General features: G+C 45.6%; 1 long non-coding RNA gene across 1 annotated transcript; it reads right to left on the bottom strand.

Annotated features, from left to right (window-relative positions):
- Positions 1 to 4595: 4595 nt before the first annotated feature.
- Positions 4596 to 9347, bottom strand: LOC118885046. The gene is made up of 2 exons (XR_005017435.1): positions 8913 to 9347; positions 4596 to 5611 (listed from the first exon to the last, which is right to left on the bottom strand). It is a non-coding gene; the product is annotated as an uncharacterized LOC118885046 (long non-coding RNA).
- Between the last annotated feature and the right edge of the window lie 1002 nt (positions 9348 to 10349).

The raw sequence follows: 10349 nt of genomic DNA, 5'->3' as shown, positions 1-10349 counted from the left end.
GCACGCTTTCTGGGACACTTGGCGGGACAGTTTGTGTGCCTTAGCACTTCCGAAAGCAAGGCGAGGAACCGGCGTGTTCATGTAGTCACTTTCATTTAATAAACATGTATTGAGCACCTACTGTGTGCAGAGCACTGCAGTAGGCGAAGAAGCTGGAGAGATGAGAGCTGTCGTCCTGGCCTCAGGACACTCACAGGGCAGGTGGGGCATTAACGTGGCACCGTGAGGACTCAGAGGCGGTGGGCACAGGGACCGGACACCGGCCCGAGGAGACCGGTGACACAAGGTGGCACAGGGAGAGGCCACCTTGGGGGCTCGTGGCCTGGCGCAAGGACTCAGGTAAGGCTTTTAAGAGGAAGCCCAAGACCTGAAGAAGGAGCAGAATTAGCCAGGAGGCAGGACAGAGGGAAGATGGGGAGGGTGTGGAGTTCCAGGTGGGCGGAATTGTACAAAGCCTCAAGAGAAAGGGAAAGAAAGAGGAACTCTGCCAGGTTTGGGGGTGACTACAGCTTGAAGGCAGGAGCAGAAAAGACAGAAGGGAAAACATTTCCTGAGACCCTCGAATGCACGAGGCGCCACAGATGGAAACGGTATGCGTAGGACGTCAGCACGGCCTTTGGCACATACTAAAAGATCAGTTCTTTTGAGCACTCACCAGGGGGCTGGCTGATGTATGCCAGGCACTGGGTACCCATGCTCATCGTGGTGACAAAAACTCTCTCCACCTTTGACCCAGGGGGAGACTGAGGCCCAGAGCCTGGGTCAACCAACTTGCCCAGGTCTCACACCTGGGATGGAGCAGGATTCAGACCCCACGTCAGCCTGGTGCCAAAGGGCAGCATCTCCTGGCTCAGCAACCCTCAGAAATCCATGCTTCACCTTCTCACTGCTTGGCCACTAAAGGCTCTGAGCGTCGTTGACCTAACAGCCCAGCATCGTCTGGCCTGGAGATGCAGGAGGCTTTGGCCCTCCCATTCTGCCCCCACCTCACCGGCTCTGTCATTTTGACCTCAACGATATTGTGACCTTGTCATTGAGACCCACCAGTGCTTTACAGAATCACAGCATGGCAGCTCTGTCTGTGCATATGGGTATCTGGTCCATGCTTACCTACCCCGTATTCAGCCTCACAGGGCCGAGAACATTCCCTCCGTGCAATCCAGATTTTTTTTTTAACCTCTTCGTGCAGTCCAGCCCATTTTCAGCTTGAAAAATGAGCTGGAGAAGACAGGGAAGCTTTGCTGAGGTCAGAGGTGAATCAGCAGCTTGCCTCCATGCCGACCCACCTTGCCCAACCGGCCAGCGCCCACGTCACTCGGCCCCGATTAGCAGCCCGTCACGGAGGCTGGAGCCCACAGTCGGTGGCACTCGCCTGAAGAGTCCCCGTCATTCCTCGGGAGCCCCGATGATGATCCCCGGCCGAGTCTACTGCGGCAGCCAGCACCAAGTTCTCAGGCAGGACAGAGACCCTGGAGAGCAGGTCATAAATACCCACCGGCTCCTTCCTGCTTTCATGCCCAGCTTCCTCTGCAAGCTGGTGAGATGGGAACCAAGAAGGGCAGATTCTGCGAAAGCCTGCACATTGAGATCCTTTCAGGAGAGACCAGGGGGAACCAGTTGCAGCTCAGAGGTGGACACTGGCAACTCTGAACTCTTCTGTTCAAGAAAACGCCTTGCCATTGTAAAGCAATTATACTCCGACAAAGATGTTTAAAAAAAAAAGAAGAAAATGCCTTGGAGCCTCCCGGCTTCACAACTGGCATGGGGAAATGGCATGAAAGGTGGTGATCGAAACGAGAGAAACCAGGGGGGAAGGAATGGATCGCAAAGAGGCTTTTATACACACACACAGTTCTTCTGCTTAGTTTTTCTAGGTTACATCTATTTTTTATTAGTCTCTGAGGTCCCAGCTTTGGATAACTACTATATTTTGACAGGGCGAAGGTTTACAAAGATCAGGGCAGGTGAAACTTCAAACAGTTATCTAAGTCATCTGCCATCTGCGACAGAGAGCTCTGTCTATACCAAAAAAATGTAATTTTAGAATTGATTAGAAGGGTGGGTATAGGACATCCAGATGGGGTAAGTTAGTTTAAAATTATCCCAATTACCAAATAGGCCAATTCATTTTTTTTTTCAGCTTTATTGGGATATAATTGACAAATAAAAATTGTATATATTTCAGGTATACAATGTAATGTTTTGGTATAGGTATACATTGTGAAATAATTACCACAATCAAGCTAGTTAAAATATGCATTACGTCACATAGTTACTATCTTCTTTGTGTGTGTGTGTGTGTGTTTGTGTGTTAAGAGCACTTAAGATCTACCCTCTTAGCAAATTACAGTGCTCAATATACAATACAGTATTGGTCACTACAGCCAACATGCTGTAGAATAGATCTCCAGAATTTATTCATCCTGCATAACTGACACTTTGTACCCTTTGATTAACTTCTCCCCATTTTCCTCCATCCTTTAATCCCCCATAACCACCATCCTAATCTCTGATTTTGTGAGTGTGACCTTTTAAGATTCTACATATAAGTGAGATCATACAGTATTTGTCTTTCTGTGTCTGGCTTATTTCACTTAGTATAATGTCCTCCAGATTCATCCATGTTGTCACAAATGGCAGGATCTCTTTCTTTTATAAGGCCAAATAATATTCCATTGTATATGTATACCAGATTATCTTTATCCAGTCACCTGTGGATAGACACATAGGCTGTTTCCATATCCTGACTATTATAAATAATGCTGTGATAAATATGGGAGTCCAGCTATCTCTTTGAGATACTGATTTCATTTCCCTTGGACATATACCCATAAGTGGCATTGCTGGACCATATGGTAGTCCTATTTTTAATTTTTTTGAGAAACCTCCATACTGTTTTCCACAGTGGCTGCACCAGTTGACATTCTCGCTAACAGTGCGCAAGGGTTCCCTTTTTTTTGCCACATCTCCACCAACCCTTGTTATCTTTTGTCTTTTCGATAATAGCCATCCTAACAGGTGTGAGGTGATATCTCATTGTGGCTTTGACTTGCATTTCCCTGTTGATTTGGTGATGTTTTAGGCCCACTTAATTTTAAATGCCCACTAGGGGACTCGAATAATCCAGCGGGTCATTTTGTATAACGGGGGGACTAGGAGGGGCCGTCTCTACTGGGTTGCTGAGGGGCTTGGTCCCTTGCGATGCTGTCATCAGCAGGGCAGGGGGAGGGTCAGAAGTGCAGAGGGCACCAGCCATTTATGGAGCTGCCCTGTGGCCTCATGTGGTGAAAGACACCTCACAGGCACGATCTCTGATCCTGCCCACCTCCCATTTTGCAGGTGAGGGGCCTGCTTCTGAGAGGTGAAGCACATCAATTTCATTTGCAGCTGGTGCAAAGGTGGGAAGCGAATTAAAACTAGTCGACGGCACATCCTAGATTCAAAGAGATTTAGGCAGCAGGGAACAGTCTCGATCGAATGAGACGGACCCTAGTGGGGATCGTTGTATGTCTCTGTGCTTGGGTTCAAAAACGTCAGCCCACAAACAGAGGATAGGGGCAATACGAGGAGACAAGGCCTGGGGCCATGCTCAATGAGCCGCTGGTGTTATGTGTCTGCCGGAGAGGTCGGGGAATTATGGTCTAGCGTGGGGAGCAGGCAGGCTGCGGTTCAAGGAGGCAGAGGGCGGGGCTAGAGCCTGGGGATCCGGGTTCAGCTCCGGAACCTGAACCCTCAGGTCGGGGCAGCGACCTCGGGGCAGCGACCTCGAGGCAGGGGCGCTTGAAATGCAGGCATATGTGGAAATGCTAAAGGCACTGACTATGTCTAGAAATGAAAAGGAAAGGCACGGAGAGGGTGTCATAGTGGTTGTCTTCTACTCCTCAGAGCCCCCAAAGGATGTAAGGATGTCGCCTTTTGAGTGTATAAAATCAAGACTCATGTAGAGAAGAAGGGATATGACTTGATACTAGACAAACAGACAAACAAACAAACAGCTTTCCTGACAGTCTCAGGACTGTGGGAAGATAGAAGGTAAAATAGGGAGGTAGTGAGCACCCAATCACTGGAGGTAATCAAGTACATGCTGTCAGGACCACACATGGACTTGTGTGGGTGCTACGTGCTTTGGTTTCCATGGACTCCTTCCACAAGAAAACTTAATTAAATTTTACGGCTTTGTTTGTATACTGACAGATAGAATCCATGCTAGATGATTTTCATTTCTTTAACTCTGATTTTAGAAGAAATGAAAATGTTTTCCTGGGTCCCTCTCCAAAGTGAATTCTGCCAAAGAACAGAGGAGTGCCCCAAGCTGCTTTTTGAGATGGTTAGGGGTGGGTGTGTTGCCGGGAGCACGCCGTGAAGCATGGTGTGCCTGCTACGATTCCATTCTGTAAAGAGTATCCACCCGGATCCTGACTGTCATAGATGGTCACACCTGAGACCACGATTAGGGGACCAGAGTGGAGATGAGGAATTGTGGTTCTTTTGTTTGATGTCCTCCCATTTCTGTCTTGTTCAAATGTTTATATTTAACCAAGAGCATGGCTCGCTGTTTATAAAATGACAAAATAAGAATACTGGCAAAAGGTCTATAAATTGGACTTTCATTTTTATTGGGGGTAGGGGCGGGGTTGTTTCGCTCAGTTCTCTGTTTGTCCAACCAGCAACACTGCCATGATGGATAACGCCGTGAGGGTGTCACTGGGCGAGTTTGGTGTTTTCAGTGCACAGAACAACACGTGAGAAAGCTCAGCAAAACCCATGATGCAACCAAGAACAAAGATATAACACAGGCCACAGGGGATCTCTTCTCTCAGGTCCAGCCAAACAAACTGAGAAACACACAGATTCAGAAATCATCTGCATCAGCAGACTCTTCCAGTCAGCTCACACATATTTAAGTTTGGTTTGTGTTTTCCAGAACTCCAGGTTCCAGCTCCCAGGTCGAGTGGCTGCTAAATGCCTCTGGAACAGGACCTAAGAATCACCCCAGACCCAGGGGGAGGAAGGAGAGTGACCAAAACTCTACAGAGGCAGTACTACCACCAGCCTGTCCCCCGGGTTCCCCTGCACGGAAGACACATCCTGAACCAACACTGTCCCAATATCAGGTCCGCTTCTTTATTCCTGCCTTTTAAAAAAAATCAGTTCCGATTTCAGCACAGTAAATCTTTGAAGGGTTGAATGCTTTCGAGACAAGTTCCCTCCATGGTATAGCTGTGAGTTAGGATCAAAAGGGGTAACAGTGGAATGGTGAATTGCAAGTGGTTCCTGATTGAAGGAAAAGAAAAAAGCTAGGGAGATGTCCATGGCCTGAAAAAAGGAAAGAAGGGAAAAAAAAACCCAACAAGCATGGAAATCTGTTGATTTGGAATGGCGAGAGTAGGAAAGAGGCCTCATCATTTTGGATCTCCATCTGGTGCCTAAACCCCGAAGAAGTCCTTTCGTTCAAATGTCGGTGTATGCACAGAGCTATTATCAATCACCTCCTGTCTGCCAGGCCACACTGGGTGTCTTTGTCGGGTGAGGAAGGGAGGGAAGCTGGAGCAAATCTGGGAGGTTGTCCCGGGAATTCTCACTTGAGAAAACATCTGGCTTTTCCACATCTCTGGTGCAAAACAAACAAGAATTTTATTAAATGATGTGTATTGTGTTCTAAGGTAGAACTCTTTGGGAGCCTGACACAAACAAGCAAACAAAACAAACAAGACCCCAGACTCAGGCACTTGCTACCAGGGTCCTTCACAAAGGCACATGTGACGAGTTGTGGGTTTCTTTTTCAGAATCCACTTTCCAGTAAACAATCTAAACAGTGTATGAAGACCCCAGACCCTTCTTCTGCCCTCTTTCCGCTGCCCACCCGCACCAGGCCTATACCCCCATCAAAATGATAAACCCCCCCCCGAAAGAAACCTCCAAATGTCATTTGTGTACTTTTCACTCTCTCCTCACAATTACTCCCCTCCCCTGATGGCCTGGCTTCCCCGAAACCAAACGTGAGCCGTTCTCTAACTGCACCGGAAAATCAGAATTTATTGTACATATGTTTGTGTTCCACTTAATAAAAAAACCTATATTTTAAGATAAACTTTGTTAGTAATTCATGAGGTAAGTGACTATTTATGCTAATCAGGCAGAAATATATTCTCAAGCATAATGCATTACATAAATTTGAATGCAAAATGTTCAATTATGAAGTAAATACAGGTAATGCAAATAATAAATTACCTCTAATAAAAATTATAGAAGATGTGTCTTCAAAGAGAGAGCGGCTTTAACTTACAACTGTGAATTGCTTAAAGAGAAAAGAATTAATAAATGCTGATTTACTCTGATGATTATTTAGCACATAATTCACCTATTCATAACGACTCCTAGTAATCAGACTGTTGTCTCACATTCTCCAATATGAGGCAAGACTGTTTCCTCAGCAATTTTACCCTTATCAGATTATCTCGTCTGATTCGATTAATTTTCGTCCATGAATCTGCTAACAGTGATTTCTGACTTACTTGCCCTGCTCACTAAAGACTGCTAAAAGGATTTTTCTCTAACACTACAGCTAGGAACACTCCATGCCTTATCATTCAGTTCCTCTGAACAACTCTTTTCTCAAATCGATTTAGTTGGTTTCAGAGTGAAACTCAGTGGACACTGGTTAGTTCTGCACCATAAAATCAGCTCCTGGATAAACAGAGTTCAGACACTACCCTTGATGCATCTTGTTCTTTTTAGATTATATATGTCTGATTCCAACGTGATATACCTGAGTTGCTGTAACTCACAATCAGGAAAACTATATTATCTTTCACTTTTAATCATTATAATTTGGATGTAAACAGGGTTTAAAAAATTTTTTTTGCATAAAGTTATTCTGTATGTACTGACACGAAACCAAAATTGTGTTTTTGATGTTACGGTTTCACAATCTCCTACGTGATTCGACCCATGCCCTCCTCCCTCCCGCCAAATTCTTCTATAAAGATTCACTGCTTTCAGAAACCTCAATGCTACTGGTTTGAACTGGTCAATAATGACAAACGCATGGTTTCTAAATTACTCTGTATTGTTCTACAGAGATTACTGGAGTATATATAGCAAGGGAGTATTAAGCAGTAAGAAGACACAGTTCATATTGTATTTGGATTAGATTGGCTTGGAGAGAAGTGAAACAAACAATGTTAGCAAAGAAATCTAAAGAAATGTGGCCTGCTGTAATTGTAGAGACTCAAAACCTGAATAGTACTAATTAAAATGAGAGAGCTCAATTGTTACAAGAGAAACGCCACTAACAGAAGACTGTAAATGTTTAGACACCCCTGTGAATCACCAAATAATAAAGGAAAAAGGACAAAAATGAGAATTAAGTTATAAGCTTGAGGGCACCACTGCTCCACGTCTAAAAAATAATTCGGATCCTCCTTTTTTTTTTTTTTTTTACCAAGAGAAAATGGGAGACTATAAAAGATTCTGCAATGAGAGAAAAAAAAAAATACCCTGCCTGGTTTGACAGCAGTGTACAAAAATAAACCATAAAAATGTGCAGATAATAATACATTTATCTGCCCAAACATGGGCATTTAATATCTAGAAATGACACATAATTGCAACAATTAGGTGCATGGCCATGAATCTATATCTCATGTCTTCATCATTGGTGAACTTTGTTTATAAATGTTGTTTATTTATAAATGTAGCAGTTTCAGTGTTCCTGACCAAAAATACTTTCATGAGAGACAGGGATCATATCTCACAGCTTTTACCAAAACTGTGATGCAAAAGGATTAAAGAAAAAAATGAATTAATTCTTCCTAAGCATGCTGAAATTCATATTTTACATGCAAAATATAAACTTCAGACATTTGTGGCTAGTGATTTTAAAAAGGCTTAGAAAAGTATTGCTATAGACAATGCTAATGACACAATATGTTTATGTAATTTAAGCAGTAAATTTTCCTCTGAATACATAAGCTGTAATCCCTTAACTTCATTACTAGGTGAAATACTGTTTGAGAGGAGGAAAGCAAAGGAATTCTGTTAGGTTGCATAAATATTGACATAATCTTCACTCTTTCTTCCCCAAACTAGTAATAGACATACCTCATTCCATCCCAACAAAGTACTCCCATAAAACCAAAACTACCCATATAAACAGCTTCTCTGCAGTGATGATGAAAAGAAAAAGTGCTTTTCTAGAAAACAGCAACAGTGCTGTCCTTTTAGGGTAACGATGTGCCTACAAACGTTTTGGGGAATCTCTCGTTAGGGATTCCAGGGTTTGCTGAAACCCAAGGCTGCCAGCATGAGAGAAATTAACACAAGTCTAATCTGGTGTATGAAGCCAATGAGTGACACCTAAGGTCTCGTTATAAATAGTAAAGTATGCTGTCCGGTGGGTGAGAGCATTCTGAAGTGCAATGTTCAAGAAGCTGGCTTAATATATGACTAAGTGTCAGAAGTCAGGTTTTCTGAGAATTACTTTTCAGATAAACAACTTTATAGCACTGCACTTAATCTTACTTACTAGAGACATCTCATTTATCACTGAATTACAAGTAACTTTAATTCTATTGATATTGCCATAAAGCCCGTTGAAAATCCATCCCGGCACTTTTAAAGGGTTTGGGGCCCTGTTTGTTACATGGGATCCTCTTGCATAAGCCTCTCAGCCATAGTTACACTTGGAAGGCTCCTGGGTCCCCTGGCCTCTGTATTCACAGTCAAGGGGGATGGTAGGGAAAAATGATTCTCGCACCTGCCAGCACTGCCTTCAGCCCCTTTCCTAACAAAGTCAGGTTCTCCCACTGCAGTCAAACTAACTTTCTGTGCCTCTTTTCTCCTCCCACCTAGGGAAACCAGCTTCTTTTCATTTCATCAACAAAACTGGACACGGATCAATTTCAACTGACCTTTGCCGAAAGGTGGCGCTGTTGAGGTAAAAACCAAGTCGGTCCAACAATAGTTTTCACTCTTCGATCGTTTTGCAGGCTTTTCAGAATTTTTTTTTTTTAATGCACCCTCCTAGCGTCCCCCCCTCCCATAAAATAAGATAAATATGATTAACACCAAATGCATTTCATTAACTGAAGGAATCAACAGTCCAACATCCAAGCGGGCGGGCTGGTCTTCCAAACGCTGGGTCGGCTTCACGCACTCTTGCTTTCCCCCAAGTCAATCTCGGCTTCTCCATCTGGTCTATCGCTTTAAAATCTTAGAAACAGAGTTGTTGGTTCTTTTTTCTTTTCTTTCTCTTTCCTTCCTTTTTCTTTTTTGCATAAGCTTTAGAAGGATCAGTCTAGAAAACTGAATAGTCATTAGCATCCGCGACCCCGAGGGGGACATGCAGCCCCCACTCCACCCCACCCCACCCCCACTCTAGGTTTCCGGGCCCGTCCGAGAAACCGCCGTTTAAAATTTAACCCTTCGAGGGGAGCTGGTGAAGGCTGGGTGGTTTTTTTTTTTTTTTCCCCTTGTTCCTCGCCACGATCAAGTCTGAAATAATTAAGTGAAACGTAAAAGTGCAAAGGGCGCGAGGGACCCTGATAAACAGGAGTCAAATTTCATAAGGGGGTGGATGAGTGTGTGTGTGAGAGAGAGAGAAATGAATCTCAAAGGCCAAACACGGGCCAGAGTCGGAAGCCGGAGGGTGAGCCGGGCTGACCTGACTCCGAGCTTTCCCGGAGTTAATTCGCGGAGGAGTTCGCTCCCCCCGCAAGGGCACGCGACGCCAGCGGGCAGCCAGCCCCCGCGCGGAATGGCTCCTGAACAACTTATTTCACCTCCTTTAAAAGAGGGTGATAAAGCGCGCTTTCTCTTTCCGCCGACTCCAAACCGCCCCGGCAGGCGCGCGGCGGGGCGACGTCCTCCGCGCCGTCTGGACCCCTGCACACCCGCGCGCGGGCACCGGGGAGAGGGACAAAGAGTTTGGGCCAAGTTTGAGCTCCGGGCACTGCCAGGCTCGGGGGAAGGAAGGTCCCCCGGGCGGACACCTGGGTGCCGAAGGTGGAGCAAGGAGAAAAAGCTACCCGGCGAATTCACGACCCTGGGGATGGTGGTCGGCGGTGGGGGGGGTGGCGGCGGCCAATCCCGGCCCAGCGAGTGACGGGCGAGCTGGGGCTCCGGAAGGCAGGCCTTTCTCGCTCCGAAGTAAAGCCAACCGTCCTGCCGGTCCACCCGGGTTCCCGCAGTCCCCCTGGAAAACTCCTTCCCCTCTTGCACCAAACTTTGCGCCCGGCTTTGCAACCTCCCGAGGAGGCTGCGGCGCAGGAAGGGTTAAGACTGCCAGTCCCAGCTGACAGTCAGCTGATTGGGCCCTGATTGACAGCTCGGAAAAGTTTCCTTGTTTC

This window comes from Balaenoptera musculus, chromosome 19 (assembly GCF_009873245.2).
Source record: "Balaenoptera musculus isolate JJ_BM4_2016_0621 chromosome 19, mBalMus1.pri.v3, whole genome shotgun sequence".
NCBI classification, from domain to species: domain Eukaryota; kingdom Metazoa; phylum Chordata; class Mammalia; order Artiodactyla; family Balaenopteridae; genus Balaenoptera; species Balaenoptera musculus.
This window is presented reverse-complemented; position numbering and strand designations above follow the sequence as displayed.